The sequence below is a fragment of the Somniosus microcephalus genome, unplaced genomic scaffold, assembly GCF_052327205.1.
Source record: "Somniosus microcephalus isolate GS21.2 unplaced genomic scaffold, FLI_Smic_1.0 unresolved_chr7, whole genome shotgun sequence".
Lineage (NCBI taxonomy): Eukaryota > Metazoa > Chordata > Chondrichthyes > Squaliformes > Somniosidae > Somniosus > Somniosus microcephalus.
Genome location: NW_028225185.1, coordinates 7620201 through 7642209, shown reverse-complemented (window position 1 = coordinate 7642209; position 22009 = coordinate 7620201). Strand labels below are relative to the sequence as shown.

General features: G+C 58.3%; 1 protein-coding gene across 3 annotated transcripts in view; it reads left to right on the top strand.

Moving 5' to 3' along the window:
• The window catches only part of LOC147086443 (myocyte-specific enhancer factor 2D homolog), a 107995-nt gene that overhangs the window by 10902 nt on the left and 75084 nt on the right, over positions 1-22009 (top strand). The window contains exon 1 of one of the 3 annotated variants that reach the window (XM_085978540.1): positions 12402-12585. The exons of the other annotated variants lie outside the window; for them this stretch is intronic. The gene's annotated coding sequence lies outside the window, so the exon portion shown is untranslated. Of the gene's footprint in view, positions 1-12401; positions 12586-22009 lie in introns of those variants that run through there. 3 annotated transcript variants of the gene reach the window in all.

Below are 22009 nucleotides of genomic sequence, written 5' to 3'. Positions count from 1 at the left end.
TCCAGCTCCCTCACACTGATGGGCTCGGTAATCCCTCTTCCCTTTAACACTCTGGGTGTTTGATTTCCGAGAGACTTCAATCCCGCTTTTTAAGGAATTTGCGAGGGAATCTCGGAGTGTGGAGGCAAGGAAATTGCTTAATTTAAAATAAAAGTAATCTATTTTTGGAAGCCTCTCTGTGTACGTCACTGCCCTCTGCCTGCAGTGTGGCCCTTCGATTCATAGAATCTTGTAGCACAGATAGAGGCCCTTCGGCCCATTGTTGCTGTTCCAGCTCTTTGAATGAAAAAGAAAGATTGCATTTATATAGCGCCTTTCACAACCTCAGGACGTCCCAAAGCGCTTTACAGCCAATGAAGTACGTTTGAAGTGTAGTCACTGTTGTAATGTAGGAAACGCGGCAGCCAATTTGCGCACAGCAAGCTCCCACAAACAGCAACGTGATGATAACTGGATAATCTGTTTGAGTGCTGTTGGTTGAGGGATAAATATTGGCCTCAGGACACCGGGGAGAACTCCCCCTGCTCTTCTTCAAAATAATACCACGGGTATTAATACGACCACCTGAGAGGGCAGTCGGGGCCTCGGTTTAACGCTCCCTCAGTACCGCCCCTCCGACAGTGCGGCGCTCCCTCAGTACTGCTCCTCCGACAGTGCGGCGCTCCCTCAGTACCGCCCCTCCGACAGTGCGGCGCTCCCTCAGTACCGCCCCTCCGACAGTGCGGCGCTCCCTCAGTACCACCCCTCCGACAGTGCGGCGCTCCCTCAGTACCGCCCCTCCGACAGTGCAACGCTCCCTCAGTACTGCCCCTCCGACAGTGCGGCGCTCCCTCGGTACTGCCCCTCCGACAGTGCGGCGCTCCCTCAGTACTGCCCCTCCGACAGTGCGGCGCTCCCTCAGTACCGCCCCTCCGACAGTGCAATGCTCCCTCAGTACTGCCCCTCCGACAGTGCGGCGCTCCCTCAGTACCGCCCCTCCGACAGTGCGGCGCTCCCTCAGTACCGCCCCTCCGACAGTGCGGCGCTCCCTCAGTACCGCCCCTCCGACAGTGCGGCGCTCCCTCAGTACCGCCCCTCCGACAGTGCGGCGCTCCCTCAGTACCGCCCCTCCGACAGTGCGGCACTCCCTCAGTACTGCCCCTCCGACAGTGCGGCGCTCCCTCAGTACTGCCCCTCCGACAGTGCGGCGCTCCCTCAGTACCGCCCCTCCGACAGTGCGGCGCTCCCTCAGTACCGCCCCTCCGACAGTGCGGCACTCCCTCAGTACTGCCCCTCCGACAGTGCGGCACTCCCTCAGTACCGCCCCTCCGACAGTGCGGTGCTCCCTCAGTACCGCCCCTCCGACAGTGCGGCGCTCCCTCAGTACTGCCCCTCCGACAGTGCGGCGCTCCCTCAGTACTGGCACTGGTAGTGTCGGCCTGGATTTTTGGGCTCAAGTCTCTGGAGTGGGACTCGAACCCACAACCTTATAGGCCCAGACCGGGTAAGGATGGCAGGTTTCCTTCCCTAAAGGGGCATCAGTGATCCCGTTGGGTTTTTGCAACGACACAGTGGTTACTTTTACCGATACCAACTTAGAAGAGAAGCGAGAAGAAAATAAATACCAGACACAATTCCCTCTCCCGTTCTCCAGCCAAGAATCCTGTTCAGAAGGTGCCACTCCTGATTCAAAGTTTCTTCTCGAAGCCCATCTCTCTGACCCAACTGGGCAGCACGGTGGCATAGTAGTTAGCACTGTTGCCTCACAGCGCCAGGGACCCGGGTTCGAATCCGGCCTCGGGTGACTGTCTGTGTGGAGTTTGCACATTCTCCCCGTGTTTGCGTGGGTTTCCTCCGGGTGCTCCGGTTTCCTCCCACAGTCCAAAGATGTGCGGGTTAGGTTGATTGGCTATGATAAATTGACCCTTAGTGTTAGGGGGATTAAAATACGTGGGGTTACGGGGATTGGGTGGGATATGTGTCGGTGCAGGCTCGATGGGCCGAAATGGCCTCTATCTGCACTGTGGGGTTTCTGTGATTGTGATTCTCCGCCACACTTGCTCCCCTGAAGGCATTGGCTCTCCCTGGGTTACGATTCCAGCAGCCCCTCATTTCACAGATTTTTGCTAAGGTGCAGGTGCAGCAGGCGGTTAAGAAGGCAAATGGTATGTTGGCCTTCGTAGCGAGAGGGTTCGAGTACAGGAACAAGGATGTCTTGCTGCAGTTGTACAGGGCCTTGGTGAGACCACATCTTGAGTATTGTGTGCAGTTTTAGTCGCCTTATCTGAGGAAGGATGTTCTTGCCATGGAGGGAGTGCAGCGAAGATTCACCAGACTGATACCTGGGATGGCAGGAATGACGTATGAGGAGAGATTGGGTCGATTGGGCTTGTACTCGCTGGAGTTTAGAAGAATGAGAGGGGATCTCATTGAAACTTATAAAATTCTAACAGGACTAGACAGACTAGATGCAGGAAGGATGTTCCCGATGGTCGGGGAGTCCAGAACCAGGGGTCACAGTCTAAGGATAAGGGGTAAGCCATTTAGGACAGAAATGAGGAGGAATTTCTTCACCCAGAGAGTGGTGAACCTGTGGAATTCTCTACCACAGAAGGCAGTTGAGGCCAATTCATTAAATATATTCAAGAAGGAGTTGGATATATTTCTTAAGGATAAAGGGATCAAGGGGTATGGGGAGAAGGCAGGGACCGGGTATTGAGTTTGGATGATCAGCCATGATCTCATTGAATGGCGGAGCAGGCTCGAGGGGCCGAATGGCGAACTCCTGCTCCTATCTTCTATGTTTCTATAAACGTATTAAAGGATATGGAGCCAAGGCAGGAGGAGGGAATTAAGATACAGATCAAGCCACAATCTCACAGAAGGCCGGAAGAGGCACGATGGGCTGAATGGCCTCCTGTGCTGTAAGATCCGACGATTCCACCAGCCATTCCCTGGTTTCTCCTCAGCCCTGAGAAAACCGGAGCGACGGAAAAGATATTAAAAAAAACAAAAGCATTTTACAGCAGGATGTACAATCTTCTTCTAGCCGTGCTTTACTCCGCTGAATCACATTCCTGGTTCACTGAATCACCGTGTTTACTAAATTATGCTCTTAATTGTAGGGGCGGTCCTAATTTTTTTGCGAGGCACCTTACGCCTCAGGCTCAACCTATCAGAGAGCAAATATTGCAGTCACGGATTAAGAACATAAGAATTAGGAGCAGGAGTCGGCCATTCGGCCCCTCGAGCCTGCTCCGCCATTCAATGAGATCGTGGCTGATCATCGACCTCAACTCCACTTTCCCGCCCAATCCCCTCGATTTCCCTCGAGTCCAAAAATCTGTCGATCTCAGCCTTGAATATACTTAACAATTCAGCATCCACAGCCCTCTGGGGTAGAGAATTCTAAAGATTCACCACCCTCTGAGTGCAATGGATCTGTCAATAGGGAAACTGCTGTGAAAATAAACTGCATCAGTGAAACAGAAAGGTGCAGAGGCTCATCCCAGTATCTTGAAAGAGAGACCCAGGAGAAGCTAGCTGCAATTGGTGTCAGCCGTGGCTCAGTGGGCAGCACGCTCGCTTCCGAGTCAGAAGGTCGAGGATTCGAGCCCCACTCCAGAGACTTGAGCACAAAATCCAGGCCGCCACTCTGAGGGAGCGCCGCACTGTCGGAGGGGCAGTACTGAGGGAGCGCCGCACTGTCGGAGGGTCAGTACTGAGGGAGCGCCGCACTGTCGGAGGGGCAGTACTGAGGGAGCGCCGCACTGTCAGAGGGGCGGTACTGAGGGAGCGCCGCACTGTCGGAGGGGCAGTACTGAGGGAGCGCCGCACTGTCGGAGGGGCGGTACTGAGGGAACGCCGCACTGTCGGAGGGGCGGTACTGAGGGAACGCCGCACTGTCGGAGGGGCGGTACTGAGGGAACGCCGCACTGTCGGAGGGGCGGTACTGAGGGAGCGCCGCACTGTCGGAGGGGCGGTACTGAGGGAGCGCCGCACTGTCGGAGGGGTGGTACTGAGGGAGGGCTGCACTGTCGGAGGGGCGGTACTGAGGGAGTGCCGCACTGTCGGAGGGGCAGTACTGAGGGAGCGCCGTACTGTCGGAGGGGCAGTACTGGGAGAGCGCCGCACTGTCGGAGGGGCTGTACTGAGGGAGCGCCGCACTGTCGGAGGGGCAGTACTGAGGGAGTGCCCCACTGTCGGAGGGGCGGAACTGAGGGAGCGCCGCACTGTCGGAGAGGCAGTACTGAGGGAGCGCCGCACTGTCGGAGGGGCAGTACTGAGGGAGCGCCGCACTGTCGGAGGGGCAGTACTGAGGGAGCGCCGCACTGTCGGAGGGGCAGTGCTGAGGGAGCGCCGCACTGTCGGAGGTGCCATCTTTCTGATGAAATGTTAAACCCAGGCCCCTTCTGCCCCCTCGGGTGGACGTAAAAGGTCCCATGGCCACTATTCAAAGAAGAGCAGGTGTTTTGACATTTATTCCTCGGCCACCATCACTGAAAATAACAGATGATCCGGATTATCACATTGCTGTTTGCGGGAGCTTGCTGTGTGCAAATTGGCTGCCGCGTTTCCTACATTACAACACTGACCACACTTCAGAAGTACCTCATTGGCGGTAAAGCGCTTTGGGACGTCCTGAGGTGGTGAATGGCGCGGAGCTGTGTGACGTCGCACTGAATCCTTGCGTGTTTTATTAACCGGTATCGATCGTGAAGGTTCCAGTCCCCGGGAATCTGCGGTGTTAGCTGGAAATGGAGTTTCTCGTCCTGATTGCTGTCTGGTGACGCATGCTAGGAAGATCGGGGTGGGGGGGAGGGTGGCCCTCGAGGCTAGCTGCCCCCTTGGGTTGACCTAGACCGCCAGTGTCACCTGGCTTTTTGGCCATGGGGAGCATCGCAGTCGATCGCAGCACCCACGTGCACGCACTTTCCAGGAACAATCACTGGGTGAGGATCAGAAGCAGGAACCCTTGGCTGATTTCCCCCACCCTCCATCTCTTCTCCCCCACCCACCCACCCCCGCCCCCAAACACCCTTCCAACTCAAGGGCACTGAGGCCAATTGGAGTGCCTCGATATTCTACAGCGCCTCAGATGAGATCAACTCATTCGGCAGTGATCAGGAGCGTGGCACTGCACTTGCCCAGTCCGGCTGCAACGACCCCCCATGGTTGAATGGCCTTCCTGAGAGGATGGAGGGGGCTGGCTGTCAATCTGTACCCCCAGCAGGGAGGGGGGTGGGGGTGGTGGAGAGGTGAAAGTGATCGTGGCAGTGTAGAAGACACCGTCAGCTGTCTATCAGAGGTTATTCATGGGATGTGGACGTCGCTGGCAAGGCCCAGCATTTATTGCCCATCCCTAATCGCCCTTGAGAAGGTGTTGGTGAGCCGCCTTCTTGAACCGCTGCAGTCCCCGTGTGGTGAAGGTGCTCCCACAGTGCTGTTAGGGAGGGAGTTCCAGGATTTTGACCCACCGACGATGAAGAAACGACCGATATATTTTCAAGTCGGGATGGTGTGTGACTTGGAGGGGAACTTGGAGGCGGTGGTGTTCCCACGCGCCTGCTGCCCTTGTCCTTCTAGGTGGAAGAGGTGGCGTGTTTGGGAGGTGCTGCCGAAGAAGCCTTGGCGAGTTGCTGCAGTGCATCTTGTAGATGGTACACACTGCAGCCACAGTGCGCCGGTGGTGGAGGAAGTGAATGTTTAAGGTGGTGGATGGGGTGCCAATCAAGTGGGCTGCTTTGTCCTGGATGGTGTCGAGCTTCTTGAGTGTTGTTGGAGCTGCACTCATCCAGGCAAGTGGAGAGTATTCCATCACACTCCTGACTTGTGCCTTGTAGATGGTGGAAAGGCTTTGGGGAGTCAGGAGGTGAGACACTCGCCGCAGAATACCCAGCCTCTGACCTGAGGGAGGGAATGGGGTGGCGAGAGGGGCAATCAGTGTGTCATTGAGACGGTGATGGGTGTGAAATAGCAAGGAGTCCTTCAGCTAGTTACGGAGCTAAAAAAATATGGAAGCAAAAAAGCGCAGTCATCCCGCTAACCAGTTCCGACCACAGCCCTTACACGATCTGCACTGTCACTGTTCCCAGCTTGTTTCACGTCCTGACCCTTGAGCGAGGTGAATCTACCTAACAGGAGACGCTATTTCAGAATAAGAAGCTGTATGTAACCTCAACCAACAAACCACGTACTCTCGGGTAAACTCCCAAATCGAACTGGTGTCAGCCGTGGCTCATCGGATGGCGCTAATGTCTCCGAGTCAGGAGGACGGGGGATCGAGCCCCACTCCAGAGACTCCAGCACAAAATCCAGGCTGAATCTCCCAGTACCAGTACTGAGGGAGCGCCGCACTGTCGGAGGGGCAGTACTGAGGGAGCACCGCACTATCGGAGGGGTAGTACTGAGGGAGCGCCGCACTGTCGGAGGGGCGGTACTGAGGGAGCGCCGCACTGTCGGAGGGGCAGTACTGAGGGAGCGCCGCACTGTCGGAGGGGCAGTACTGAGGGAGCGCCGCACTGTCGGAGGGGCAGCACTGAGGGAGCGCCGCACTGTCGGAGGGGCGGTACTGAGGGAGCGCCGCACTGTCGGAGGGGCGGTACTGAGGGAGCGCCGCACTGTCGGAGGGGCGGTACTGAGGGAGCGCCGCACTGTCGGAGGGGCAGTACTGAGGGAGCGCCGCACTGTCGGAGGGGCGGTACTGAGGGAGCGCCGCACTGTCGGAGGGGCGGTACTGAGGGAGCGCCGCACTGTCGGAGGGGCAGTACTGAGGGAGCGCCGCACTGTCGGAGGGGCAGTACTGAGGGAGCGCCGCACTGTCGGAGGGGCAGTACTGAGGGAGCGCCGCACTGTCGGAGGGGCAGTACTGAGGGAGCGCCGCACTGTCGGAGGGCCAGTACTGAGGGAGCGCCGCACTGTCGGAGGGGCAGCACTGAGGGAGCGCCGCACTGTCGGAGGGGCGGTACTGAGGGAGCGCCGCACTGTCGGAGGGGCAGTACTGAGGGAGCGCCGCACTGTCGGAGGGGCGGTACTGAGGGAGCGCCGCACTGTCGGAGGGCCAGTACTGAGGGAGCGCCACACTGTCGGAGGGGCAGTACCGAGGGAGCGCCGCACTGTCGGAGGGGCAGTACTGGGGGAGCGCCGCACTGTTGGAGGGGCAGTACTGAGGGAGCGCCGCACTGTCGGAGGGGCAGTACTGGGGGAGCGCCGCACTGTTGGAGGGGCAGTACTGAGGAAGTGCTGCACTGTCTGAGGAATCGTCTTTCGGATGAGACGTTAAGCGGAGGTCTCGTCTACCCTCTCAGGTGGGCGTAAAAGATCCCGCGACCACTATTTGAAGAAGAGGAGGGGGGAGTTCTCCCTAGTGCCCTGGGGCCAATATTTATCCCTCAATCAACATCACTAAAACAGATGATCTGCTCATTATCACATTGCTGTGTGTGGGAGCTTGCTGTGCGCAAATTGGCTGCCGCGTTTCCTACATTACAACAGTGACCACACTTCAAAAAGTACTTCACTGGCTGTAAAGCGCTTTGGGACGTCCTCAGGTGCTGAAAGGCGCTGGAGAAATGCGAGATCTTTCTTTCAAACCAGCCAGCCTAGTATTACTGCCTCTTGTCACTCGGAGATTCTTCCCCCACCTCTCCAGTCGGCCAGGGGAGGCCGGCGCTGGACTGCGGGCCCACCTCTTCTCACTTCTGCATGCGGGCAGAGGCCGAGGAGGAAGTCGGGGTGAGTCAGACCGAAACCCCTGTTGGGGCTAACCGGCCGTACCCAGAGCTGCTCCAACGCTCCAGCACTTTCCCTAAGTCAGCAGCGGGCCACGCGTCCCTCCGCACCCTGACGCCGTCAGCAGACCGTGACGGCGCCTGTTCAAACGCTGCATCTCAGCCGGTGAGACCTGTGTCCTTTAACAGGCCAAATATCAAAGAACGGCTACAGCACGGAAGGAGGCCATTCACCTGTCGAGCCCGTGCCCAGCTCCCTGCAAGAGCACCTCAGCCTGTCCCGCTCCCCTCGGCCTTTCCCTGTAGCCCTGCAAATTTCTTTCCTTCTGATACTTAACCAACTCCCTTTTGAAAGCCACGATTGAATCTGCCTCCACTACCCTCTCAGGCAGTGCATTCCAGATCCTAACCACTCGCTGCGTAAAAAAACAGTTTTTCCCCCTGTCGCCTTTGGTTCTTCTGCCAATCGCCTTAAATCTGTGTCCTCTGGTTCTCGACCCTTCCGCCAACGGGAACAGTTTCTCTCCGTCTACTCTGTCCAGACCCCTCATGATTTTGAACACCGCGATCAAATCTCCTCTCAGCCTCTCGCTAGGGCAGGGCTGCTGTGTTTCATGGACGCATACAAAATTAAGGGCACAGAAGGAGGCCGTTCGGCCCATCGTGTCCATGCTGGCCGACAAAGATCTATCCAGCCTAATCTCACCTTCCAGCTCTTGGTCCGTAGCCCTGGAGGTTCCGGCACTTCAAGTGCATATAGAAACATAGACGATAGGAGCAGGAGTCGGCCATTCGGCCCCTCGAGCCTGCTCCGCCATTTAATGACATCATGGCTGATCGTCCAAACTCAGTACCCTGTCCCTGCCTTCTCCCCATACCCCTTGATCCCTTTAGCCTTAAGAAATATATCCAACTCCTTCTTGAATATATTTAATGAATCGGCCTCTACCGCCCTCTGTGGTAGAGAATTCCACAGGTTCACCACTCTCTGGGTGAAGAAATTCCTCCTCATCTCTGTCCTAAATGATTTACCCCTTATCCTTAGACTGTGACCCCTGGTTCTGGACTCCCCGGCCATCGGGAACATCCTTCCTGCATCTAGTCTGTCCAGTCCTGTCAGAATTTTATAAGTTTCAATATCCAAGTACTTTTTAAATGTGATGAGGGTTTCTGCCTCGACCACCCTTTCAGGCAGCGAGTTCCAGACCCCCACCACCGTCTGGGTGATAAAAGTTCACCTCAACTCCCCTCTAAACCTCCGACCAATTACTTTCAATCTCTGCCCCCTGGTTATTGACCTCTCTGCTCAGGGAAATCAGTCCTTCCTGTCCGCTCTATCCAGGCCCCTCATCATTTTACACACCTCAATTAAATCTCCCCTCAGCCTCCTCTGTTCCAAAGGAAAAGAACTACCTGCACCAACTCAAGAACGTCAGACTCCCTGCAGAGGTGATCCAGGCCACTCCGCAGTTTAAAAAAAAATGGAATTATTCCTCTCTGTGATCTAGAGCGAAGGAAGGTTCAGGCCGTGTGAGGTCTTGTCCCCGATTCCCGTTCCCCCCTCGCCGGATGAAAAAAACGCAAGTACTTAAAAGCAGGGCACACACACACATACACACAGAGCGGCAATCATCCATGCACACAGATGTACACACTCTATAGGTGCACGCGCACACACACACAAAGACAGAAAGAAAGATCTCGCATTTCAGCAGCGCCGTCCACAACCTCAGGATGTTCCAAGGCACTTCACAGCCAATGAAGTACTTTTTGAAGTGTGGTCACTGTTGTAATGTGGGAAACGCGGCAGACAGTTTGCGCTACTGAGGGAGCGCCGCACTGTCGGAGGGTCGGTACTGAGGGAGCGCCGCACTGTCGGAGGGGCGGTACTGAGGGAGCGCCGCACTGTCGGATTGGCAGTACTGAGGGAGAGCCACACTGTCGGAGGGGCAGTACTGAGGGAGAGCCACACTGTCGGAGGGGCGGTACTGAGGGAGTGCCGCACTGTCGGAGGGGCGGTACTGAGGGAGCACCGCACTGTCAGAGGGGCGGTACTGAGGGAGTGTCGGAGGGTCGGTACTGAGGGAGCGCCGCACTGTCGGAGGGGCGGTACTGAGGGAGCGCCGCACTGTCGGAGGGGCAGTACTGAGGGAGAGCCACACTGTCGGAGGGGCAGTACTGAGGGAGAGCCACACTGTCGGAGGGGCGGTACTGAGGGAGTGCCGCACTGTCGGAGGGGCGGTACTGAGGGAGCACCGCACTGTCAGAGGGGCGGTACTGAGGGAGCGCCACACTGTCGGAGGGACAGTACTGAGGGAGCGCCGCACTGTCGGAGGGGCAATACTGAGGGAGCGCCGCACTGTCGGAGGGGCAGTACTGAGGGTGCGCCGCACTGTCGGAGGGGCAGTACTGAGGGAGCGCCGCACTGTCGGAGGGGCAGTACTGAGGGAGCGCCGCACTGTCGGAGGGGCAATACTGAGGGAGCTCCGCACTGTCGGAGGGGCAGTACTGAGGGAGCACCGCACTGTCAGAGGGGCGGTACTGAGGGAGCGCCGCACTGTCGGAGGGGCAATACTGAGGGAGCGCCGCACTGTCGGAGGGGCAGTACTGAGGGAGCGCCGCACTGTCGGAGGGGCAGTACTGAGGGCGCGCCGCACTGTCGGAGGGGCAGTACTGAGGGAGCGCCGCACTGTCGGAGGGGCGGTACTGAGGGAGCGCCGCACTGTCGGAGGGGCAATACTGAGGGAGCGCCGCACTGTCGGAGGGGCAGTACTGAGGGTGCGCCGCACTGTCGGAGGGGCAGTACTGAGGGAGCGCCGCACTGTCGGAGGGGCAGTACTGAGGGAGCGCCGCACTGTCGGAGGGGCAGTACTGAGGGAGCGCCGCACTGTCGGAGGGGCAGTACTGAGGGTGCGCCGCACTGTCGGAGGGGCAGTACTGAGGGAGCGCCGCACTGTCGGAGGGGCTGTACTGAGGGAGAGCCACACTGTCGGAGGGGCTGTACTGAGGGAGAGCCACACTGTCGGAGGGGCGGTACTGAGGGAGTGCCGCACTGTCGGAGGGGCGGTACTGAGGGAGCGCCGCACTGTCAGAGGGGCGGTACTGAGGGAGCGCCGCACTGTCGGAGGGGCGGTACTGAGGGAGCGCCGCACTGTCGGAGGGGCAGTACTGAGGGAGAGCCACACTGTCGGAGGGGCAGTACTGAGGGAGAGCCACACTGTCGGAGGGGCGGTACTGAGGGAGTGCCGCACTGTCGGAGGGGCGGTACTGAGGGAGCACCGCACTGTCAGAGGGGCGGTACTGAGGGAGCGCCACACTGTCGGAGGGACAGTACTGAGGGAGCGCCGCACTGTCGGAGGGGCAATACTGAGGGAGCGCCGCACTGTCGGAGGGGCAGTACTGAGGGTGCGCCGCACTGTCGGAGGGGCAGTACTGAGGGAGCGCCGCACTGTCGGAGGGGCAGTACTGAGGGAGCGCCGCACTGTCGGAGGGGCAATACTGAGGGAGCACCGCACTGTCGGAGGGGCAGTACTGAGGGAGCACCGCACTGTCAGAGGGGCGGTACTGAGGGAGCGCCGCACTGTCGGAGGGGCAATACTGAGGGAGCGCCGCACTGTCGGAGGGGCAGTACTGAGGGAGCGCCGCACTGTCGGAGGGGCAGTACTGAGGGCGCGCCGCACTGTCGGAGGGGCAGTACTGAGGGAGCGCCGCACTGTCGGAGGGGCGGTACTGAGGGAGCGCCGCACTGTCGGAGGGGCAATACTGAGGGAGCGCCGCACTGTCGGAGGGGCAGTACTGAGGGTGCGCCGCACTGTCGGAGGGGCAGTACTGAGGGAGCGCCGCACTGTCGGAGGGGCAGTACTGAGGGAGCGCCGCACTGTCGGAGGGGCAGTACTGAGGGAGCGCCGCACTGTCGGAGGGGCAGTACTGAGGGTGCGCCGCACTGTCGGAGGGGCAGTACTGAGGGAGCGCCGCACTGTCGGAGGGGCGGTACTGAGGGAGCGCCGCACTGTCGGAGGGGCAATACTGAGGGAGCGCCGCACTGTCGGAGGGGCGGTACTGAGGGTGCGCCGCACTGTCGGAGGGGCAGTACTGAGGGAGCGCCGCACTGTCGGAGGGGCAGTACTGAGGGAGCGCCGCACTGTCGGAGGGGCAGTACTGAGGGTGCGCCGCACTGTCGGAGGGGCAGTACTGAGGGAGCGCCGCACTGTCGGAGGGGCAGTACTGAGGGAGCGCCGCACTGTCGGAGGGGCAGTACTGAGGGAGCAGGTGCCGCCTTTCGGATGAGACGTCAAACCGAGGCGCCGCCTGCCCTCTGAGGTGGAGGCACAAGATCCCGCGGCACGGGAATGCTGTCTTGAATGTTGTGCGGGGGGGGAAACAGGCAGATCGTGTCAGTCAGCGTGTAGGAGGTTAATCGAGAGATCGGTGATGCCAAGCTTGGTTTCAAGAACAGTCAAAGAGGGAGCTGTTCGAGCGAGGCTGGACTGGAAGCCGAGCTCCTGCAGAAAGGGCTCCTCCACCCCCTTTCCATCGCAGACGACATGACCATGCGGAGTGAAATCGCGAGCGGGGGTTGGTGGAGCAGCTGCCTCACTGGCAGGAGATCTCTCGCTTCCTGTTCTCACAGCTGTGGCTGGCATTGGGTGGCGGAGCAGTGGGGGGGGGGGGCGGGTGGGCGGGGGGGGGAAGGGAGGAGGATTTAGCTCACTGACGTCGATCTGGTCGGAGAGGCTCTCGTCAACGCCGATCATATGTTGTGACAGATTACAAACAGTTGCTGGAAGCTGTGAGGCTGGTCGGTGGGGCCTGCCTTTGTCCTTCACACTGGGCCTGTTGCTGCAGTGCTGGCAGAGGGCTGCAGACTGCTTGCCTGGTGAGTAGCTTTCAGAGCCTGTGTGATTGTGAATGCTCCTTGAAGCCCTGGGTTTACTCTGCTTGCAGTGGCAGGAGGCCCCTTCACTGTGGACCGGTGACACGGGTTTACGTAGCGCTGCGCTCTGATATAGCGGGGGCATGGATTCATCAGTAGAGTGTCGGCCTTGGCTCTGTGGGTAGCTCGCTCTCTCTCTCTCCCTCTCTCTCTCACATCTTCCGAAGCAGAAGGTCATGGGTTCAAGCCCCACTCCAGAGACTTGAGCCCGTAATCCAGGCCGACGCTCCCAGTGCCAGTGCTGAGGGAGCGCCGCACTGTCGGAGGGGCAGTACTGCGGGAGCGCCGCACTGTCGGAGGGGCAGTACTGAGGGAGCGCCGCACTGTCGGAGGGTCACTACTGAGGGAGCGCCGCACTGTCGGAGGGGCGGTACTGAGGGAGCGCCGCACTGTCGGAGGGGCAGTACTGAGGGAGCGCTGCACTGTCGGAGGGGCAGTACTGAGGGAGCGCCGCACTGTCGGAGGGGCAGTACTGAGGGAGCGCTGCACTGTCGGAGGGGCAGTACTGAGGGAGCGCGGCACTGTCGGAGGGGCGGTACTGAGGGAGCGCCGCACTGTCGGAGGGTCTGTACTGAGGGAGCGCTGCACTGTCGGAGGGGCGGTACTGAGGGAGAGCCGCACTGTCGGAGGGGCGGTACTGAGGGAGCGCCGCACTGTCGGAGGGGCAGTACTGAGGGAGCGCCGCACAGTCCAAGGGGCAGTACTGAGGGAGCGCCGCACTGTCGGAGGGGCAGTGCTGAGGGAGCGCTGCACTGTCGGAGGGGCGGTACTGAGGGAGCGCCGCACTGTCGGGGGGGTAGTACTGAGGGAGCGCCGCACTGTCGGAGGGGCAGTGCTGAGGGAGCGCTGCACTGTCGGAGGGGCGGTACTGAGGGAGCGCCGCACTGTCGGAGGGGTGGTACTGAGGGAGCGCCGCACTGTCGGAGGGGCAGTACTGAGGGAGCGCCGCACTGTCGGAGGGGCAGTACTGAGGGAGCGCCGCACTGTCGAAGGGGCAGTACTGAGGGAGCGCCGCACTGTCGGGGGGGGTAGTACTGAGGGAGCGCCGCACTGTCAGATGGGCAGTCCTGAGGGAGCGCCGCACAGTCAGGGGTTAGTACTGAGGGAGCGCCGCACTGTCGGAGGGGCAGTACTGAGGGAGCGCCGCACTGTCGGAGGGGCAGTACTGAGGGAGTGCCGCACTGTCAGAGGGGCGGTACTGAGGGAGCGCCGCACTGTCGGAGGGGTAGTACTGAGGGAGCGCCGCACTGTCGGAGGGGCGGTACTGAGGGAGCGCCGCACTGTCGGAGGTGCCGTCTTTCAGATGAGACGTTAAACCGAGGCCCCGTCTGCCCTCTCAGGTGGATGTAAAAGATCCCACGGCCACTATTGGAAGAAGAGCAGGGGGGAGTTCTCCCCGGTGTCCTGGGGCCAATAGTTATCCCTCCATCAACATCACTAAAACAGATGATCCGGTCATTATCACATTGCTGTTTGTGGGAGCTTGCTGTGCGCAAATTGGCTGCCACGTTTCCTACATTACAACAGTGACTACACTTCAAAAAAGTACTTCATTGGCTGTAAAGCACTTTGGGATGTCCTGAGGTGGAGAAGGGCGCTATGGAAATGCAAGTGTTTGTTTCTGTATCGTGTGATATACTGAGTAATGACCTGTGTTATACAGAGAGACCTGTACCCACTGGTACTGTACCCCAGTGTTATACAGTGACAGACCTGTACCCACCAGTACTGTCCCCCAGTGTTATACAGGGACAGACCTGTACCCACCAGTACTGTACCCCAGTGTTAAACAGCGACAGACCTGTACCCACCAGTACTGTACCCCAGTGTTATACAGTGACAGACCTGTACCCACCAGTACTGTACCCCAGTGTTATACAGTGACAGACCTGTACCCACCAGTACTGTACCCCAGTGTTATACAGAGACAGACCTGTACCCACCAGTACTGTACCCCAGTGTAATACAGCGACAGACCTGTACCCACCAGCACTGTACCCCAGTGTTACACTGCTGAGGTTTGGAGGTGTATAATCGGTCATTGTTCTGTCGACTGTTTGCACAGTTGGCGCCATGGCATTGTGAATATTTCGGAAGTGTAAGGCCACACTTGCAGCACTGCTCTCAATCCCCTGTCAGACAGGTTGTGCAGTTAAATTCCAGGCAGATGAACTCTTAGTGTTTCGAAATAACACCGAGGAGCGCCCTGCCATTTCCTCCGTGTCGCTCGTACTCTCTCGCACGCTCTGCGTCTTGTACCTTACTGACCCCTCGCTGACTGTGGCTATGTATTGCCAACCCTCTCCAGAATTGCCCGGGATTCTCCGGGGTTTAAAGACTAAAAAAAAATTGTGCATTTGTCTTCTTTTTCTTTCAACGCGTTCATTTATGACTTCTGAAAATACTGGAGGTGGGAGGAAAGGCTGGTTGACCAGGTGAGGCGGCTGGAGACGGGAGATCAGGTGCCAAAACCTCCAGGCCTGACGCCCACCCAGAATTGGCAACCCGAGCTCGGGCTGGCCTCCCTGGATCGAGACGCCGCCAAGATATTGTGTCCAATTCTGGGCAGCGCACTTTAGAAAGGCTGTCAGGGCCTTTGGAGAGGGCGCAGAGGAGATTTACCACAATGGTGCCAGGGACTTCAGTGATATCGAGAGACTGGAGAAGCTGGGATTGTTCTCCTTAGTTGTGTCAGCTGTGGCTCAGTGGGCAGCACACTCGCCTCTGAGGCAGAAGGTTGTGGGTTCAAGTCCCACTCCAGGGACTTGAACACATTAATCTAGGCTGACACTCCAAGGCAGGACTGAGGGAGCGCCGTACTGAGGGAGGGGCAGTACTGAGGGAGCGCCGCACTGTCGGAGGGTCAGTACTGAGGGAGCGCCGCACTGTCGGAGGGGCGGTACTGAGGGAGCGCCGCACTGTCGGAGGGGCAGTACTGAGGGAGCGCCGCACTGTCGGAGGGGCGGTACTGAGGGAGCGCCACATTATCGGAGGGGCGGTACTGAGGGAGCGCCGCACTGTCGGAGGGGCGGTACTGAGGGAGCGCCGCACTGTCGGAGGGGCAGTACTGAGGGAGCGCCGCACTGTCGGAGGGGCGGTACTGAGGGAGCGCCGCATTATCGGAGGGGCAGTACTGAGGGAGCGCCGCACTGTCGGAGGTGCCGCCTTTCGGATGGGACGTTAAACCGAGGCCCCATCTGCCCTCTCAGGTGGATGTAAAAGATCCCACGGCACTATTGGAAGAAGAGCAGGGGGGAGTTCTCCCCGGTGTCCTGGGGCCAATATTCATTCCTCAACCAACATCACTAAAAACAGATGATCTGGTCATTATCACATTGCTGTTTGTGGGAGCTTGCTGTGCGCAAATTGGCTGCCGCGTTTCCCACATTACAACAGTGACTACACTTAAAAAAAAAAAAAAGTCCTTCATTGGCTGTGAAGCGCTTTGGGACGTCCTGAGGTGGTGAAAGGCGCTGGAGAAACGCGAGTCTTTTTTTCTTTTTAGAGCAGAGAAGGTTAAGGGGAGATTTAATGGAGGCGTTCAAAATCATGAAGGGTTTTGATGGAGTAACTAAGGAGAAAGTGTTTCCAGTGGCAGGAGGGTCGGTAACCAGAGGACACAGATTGAAGATAATTAGCAAAAGAACCAGAGGGGGAGCTGAGGAGAATGTTTTTTACGCAGCGAGTTGTTGTGATCTGGGACGCGCTGCCTGAAAGGGCGGTGGGAGCAGATTCAATAGTGACTTTCAAAAGAGAATTGGAGAAATACTTGATGGGGGAAAATTTGCAGGGCTGTGGGGAAAGAGCAGGGAGAGAGTGGGACTAATTGGGGAGCTCGTTCAAAGAGCTGGCACAGGCACGATGGGCCGAATGGCCTCCTCCTGTGCTGTGTGACTCTCTGATTGGAAGGTGTAAGAGAGAGGAGCGGGCAAATCGGGAAGTGTGGTTTGTTGAAGCCACGTTTGGGTTATAAAAGCCTGCCGATAATAGAACGCAAACTCGAATTTTTTTTGCTATGTTGGGCCGTCATCGGTCAGCCGGACACTCCGGTGGGAGCAGCATTCCGGAACAGCTCTGGAAAAATGGGGGAAATAAGTGTTTGGGGGGAAAAAGGACAGGGGAATGGGGCTGTCGAGGGCTGGAACGGGCCAAATGGCCTCCCACGTTGTAAAACAATCTCCTGATTGGATGAAAGGAAGGCCGAGGGTGGGGCAGGAGCCCCTGGGAAGACACGAGCTGTTTGCAGACGACACAAAGCTGGGTGGGCGTGTGTGCTGTGAGGAGGATGCTGAGAAACTCCAGGATGATTTGGACAGGTTGGGTGATTGTGCAGAAGCATGGCAGATGCAATATAATGTGGATAAATGTGAGGTTATCCACTTTGGTGTCAAAAACAGGAAGGCAGACTATTATCTGAACGGCAATAGATTGGGAGAAGGGGAAGTGCAACGAGACCTGGGTGTCCTTGTGCACCAGTCGCTGAAGGTAAGCATGCAGGTGCAGCAGGCGGTTAAGAAGGCAAATGGTATGTTGGCCTTCGTAGCGAGAGGGTTCGAGTACAGGAGCAAGGATGTCTTGCTGCAGTTGTACAGGGCCTTGGTGAGACCACACCTTGAGTATTGTGTGCAGTTTTGGTCGCCTTATCTGAGGAAGGATGTTCTTGCCATGGAGGGAGTGCAGCGAAGATTCGCCAGGCTGATACCTGGGATGGCAGGAATGACGTATGAGGAGAGATTGGGTCGATTGGGCTTATACTCGCTGGAGTTTAGAAGAATGAGAGGGGATCTCATTGAAACTTATAAAATTCTAACAGGACTGGACAGACTAGATGCAGGAAGGATGTTCCCGATGGCGGGGGAGTCCAGAACCAGGGGTCACAGTCTAAGGATAAGGGGTAAGCCATTTAGGACAGAGATGAGGAGGAATTTCTTCACCCAGAGAGTGGTGAACCTGTGGAATTCTCTACCACACAAGGCAGTTGAGGCCAATTCATTAAATATATTCAAGAAGGAGTTGGATATATTTCTTAAGGCTAAAGGGATCAAGGGGTATGGGGAGAAGGCAGGGACAGGGTACTGAATTTGGATGATCAGCCATGATCTCATTGAATGGCGGAGCAGGCTCGAGGGGCCGAATGGCCTCCTCCTGCTCCTATGTAGCTATGTATCTATGGAGTGGGAGACCGTGCGATGAGGTCAGCTTATTCAGCAAAGGCTGAGAAATCCAACCTGGGGCCCTTTTAGCTGTGTCCTGTCATAGACGAGACCGATGACGGGTGAGATGGGGGTCGGCGGGGGGGAGCGGAGAAATACAGCCACAGTGGCCACTCTCGCTTTCCATCCAATGACCCTTGCTGGTAAAGGTTTGTGCGAGAGCAGCGGCCGAGGACTGGATCAGGCTTGGCCACGATGCCCCCCCACGGGGAAATAGCCTGCCGACACACACCATCAAGCTCGCGCACAAACAACAGCAACAACTTGCATCTATACAGCGCCCTGAAATTTAGTGAAAAGCCCCACGGCGATTCACAGGAGCGTTAATTCGAGAAACATTTCACTCCGAGCCACGTCAGGAGATATCGGGACCGATGAGCAAAAGCTGAGTCAAAGAGGTCGGTTTTAAGGAGCATCTTAAAGGAGGAGAGAGAGAGGCGGAGAGGTTTAGGGAGGGAATTCCAGAGCTCAGGGCCCAGGCGGCTGAAGGCACGGCCGCCAATGGTGGAGCGATGGGAGTGGGGGGGATGCACAGGAACATAAGAATCAGGAGCAGGAGTCGGCCATTCGGCCCCTCGAGCCTGCTCCGCCATTCAATGAGATCACGGCTGATCATCGACCTCAACTCCACTTTCCGCCCAATCCCCATATCCCTCGATTCCCCTCGAGTCCAAAAAAATCTCTCGATCTCAGCCTTGAATATACTCAACGACTGAGCCTCCACAGCCCTCTGGGGCAGAGAATTCCAAAGATTCACCGCCCTCTGAGTGAAGAAATTCCTCCTCATCTCAGTCCTCAATGGCCGACCCCCTTATCCTGAGACTGTGACCCCTGGTTCTAGACTCTCCAGCCAGGGGGGAAACAGCCTCTCAGCATCGACCCTGTCAATCCCCCTCAGAATCTGATATGTTTCAATGAGATCACCTCTCATTCTTCTAAACGTCAGGGAATGGGCCGACACTCTTTTTGGCAGCGTGGAAGTGCTTTCCAGCCACTCGGTGACCTTCTGATGTTTAGTCGCTGTTGTAAAACAGACCGCAAGATCTCGGGGTTCGAATCCCAGCCTGTGCGGAGGTACTGGGGCAGTGGTTGGGCTGCTGCAGTTGGTCCCCCAGCGATCCTGTGGTTATTGAGGGTTTCTGATGACGCCCTACCGCCTCCTGTGGGCAGTGTGTGTGTGTGTGTCTGTGTGTGGACCGACAATGGGCAGGGACAGCATCCGGCTCCACTGCGATGCCCCCCGCAGTCGAATAGTCTGGCGACACTCTCTGTCCAGGCTCAAAACGTAGAATCACACAGCACAGAAGGAGGCCATTCGGCCCGCCATGCCTGTGCCGGCTCTCCAATTAGCCCCACTCTCCCCCGCATCTCTTTCCCCCACAGCCCTGCAAATTTTTTCTTTTCGTTCTCCACCATGTGTTCAAATCCCCTCCGTGGCCTCCTCGCTGCCCCCTGCCCCCCCCCCCGCCTCCCTATCTCCGTGACCTCCTCCAGCCCCCACAGCCCTCCGAGATCTCTGCGCTCCTCCAATTCTGGCCTCTTGAGCTTCAACACCGCTCAGTGACCAGATCTCCCATTTTTCTCCCAGTCCGTTTGTCCGTGCTGAATGCCGCCTGCCGTCCCTCGGGTCCCCTTGCACATTCTATCCAGCTTGTTCAGTAACCCCTTGGCTGATCGGCGCGCCTCCAATTCCGGCCTCTTGAGCATCCCCCCGATTTCCATCGCTCCACCATTGGCGGCCGTGCCTTCAGCCGCCTGGGCCCCGAGCTCTGGAATTCCCTCCCTAAACCTCTCCGCCTCTCTCTCCTCCTTTTAAGACGCTCCTTAAAACCGACCGCTTTGACCCAGCTTTTGGTCACCTGTCCTAATACCTCCTTCTGTGGCTCGGGGGGTCAATGTTTGTCCGATTTACGCCCCTGTGAAGCGCCTTGGGACGTTTTACTACATTGAAGGCGCTGTATAAATACAAGTTTACATCCAATTCCTTCTTGAAAGTTACTATTGAAACGGTTTCCACTGCCCCTTCAGAAGAATGATCGCTTGGGTGAGATACAGGAGGGCGAAGAGTGCCCGTGGAACGTAGGGACAGGAGGAGGCCACTCAGCCCCTCGAGCCTGCTCCGCCATTCAATGAGATCACGGCTGATCTGTATCCTAAATCCATCCGCCCGCCTTGGTTCCGTAACCCTTAATCCCCGACCCAACAAAATCTATCAATCTCAGTTCTGACATTTCCAATTGACCCCCCCCCCCCAGCCTCGACAGCTTTTTGGGGGAGAGAGTTCCTATTTCCACTAACCCTTTGTGTGAAGAAGTGCTTCCTGACATCATTCCTGAACGGCCTGGCTCTAATTTTAAGATTGTCCTGGACTTGCCCCCCACCAGAGGAAATAGTTATCTACACAATCAAACCCTTCAACCATCTCGAACACCTCGATTAGCTCACCCCTTAATCCTCTAAATCTATCCCGGCACTCCCAGGGCAGTCCAGACAGACGGCAACCACTAGGGCTCAATAACAGAACTGTCCTCGCCCTCCTCTCCCTCACCTGTCCCTCCTCTCCCTCACCTGTCCCTCCTCTCCCTCACCTGTCCCTCCTCTCCCTCACCTGTCCCTCCTCTCCCTCACCTGTTCCTCCTGCCCCTCACCTGTCCCTCCTCTCCCTCACCTGTTCCTCCTCTCCCTCACCTGTCCCTCCTCTCCCTCACCTGTCCCTCCTCTCCCCTCACCTGTCCCTCCTCTCCCTCACCTGTCCCTCCTCTCCCTCACCTGTCCCTCCTCTCCCTCACCTGTCCCTCCTCTCCCATACCTGTCCCTCCTCTCCCTCACCTGTCCCTCCTCTCCCTCACCTGTCCCTCCTCTCCCTCACCTGTCCTCCTCTCCCTCACCTGTCCCTCCTCTCCCATACCTGTCCCTCCTCTCCCTCACCTGTCCCGCCTCTCCCTCACCTGTCCCGCCTCTCCCTCACCTGTCCTCCTCTCTCTCACCTGTCCCCCTCCTCTCCCTCACCTGTCCCCTCCTCTCTCTCACCTGTCCTCCTCTCCCTCACCTGTTCCTCCTCTCCCTCACCTGTCCTCCTCTCCTCACCTGTCCCTCCTCTCCCTCACCTGTCCCTCCTCTCCCTCACCTGTCCCTCCTCTCCCTCACCTGTCCCTCCTCTCCCTCACCTGTCCCTCCTCTCCCTCACCTGTCCCTCCTCTCCCTCACCTGTCCCTCCTCTCCCTCACCTGTCCCTCCTCTCCCTCACCTGTCCCTCCTCTCCCTCACCTGTCCCTCCTCTCCCTCACCTGTCCCTCCTCTCCCTCACCTGTCCCTCCTCTCCCTCACCTGTCCCTCCTCTCCCTCACCTGTCCCTCCTCTCCCTCACCTGTCCCCTCCTCCCTCCCTCACCTGTCCCTCCTCTCCCTCACCTGTCCCTCCTCTCCCTCACCTGTCCCCTCCTCTCCCTCACCCTGTCCCTCCTCTCCCTCACCTGTCCCCTCCTCTCCCTCACCTGTCCCTCCTCTCCCTCACCTGTCCCTCCTCTCCCTCACCTGTCCCTCCTCTCCCTCACCTGTCCCTCCTCTCCCTCACCTGTCCCTCCTCTCCCTCACCTGTCCCTCCTCTCCCTCACCTGTCCCTCCTCTCCCCTCACCTGTCCCTCCTCTCCCTCACCTGTCCCTCCTCTCCCTCACCTGTCCTCCTCCCCTCCCTCCGCTGTCCCTCCCTCTCCCTCCGCTGTCCCTCCCTCTCCTCGCTGTCCCTCCTCCCTCCGCTGTCCCTCCTCTCTCCCTCCGCTGTCCCTCCTCTCCCTCCGCTGTCCCTCCTCTCCCATACCTGTCCCTCCTCTCCCTCACCTGTCCCTCCTCTCCCTCACCTGTCCCTCCCCTCCCTCACCTGTCCCTCCTCTCCCTCCGCTGTCCCTCCTCTCCCTCCGCTGTCCCTCCTCTCCCTCCGCTGTCCCCTCCTCTCCCTCCGCTGTCCCTCCTCTCCCTTACCTGTCCCTCCTCTCCCTCACCTGCCCTCGTCTCTCCCCTCCTCACCTGTCCCCTCCTCTCCCTCACCTGTTCCTCCTCTCCCTCACCTGTCCTCCTCTCCCTCACCTGTCCTCCTCTCCCTCACTGTCCCTCCTCCCCTCACCTGTCCCTCCTCTCCCTCACCTGTCCTCTCTCTCC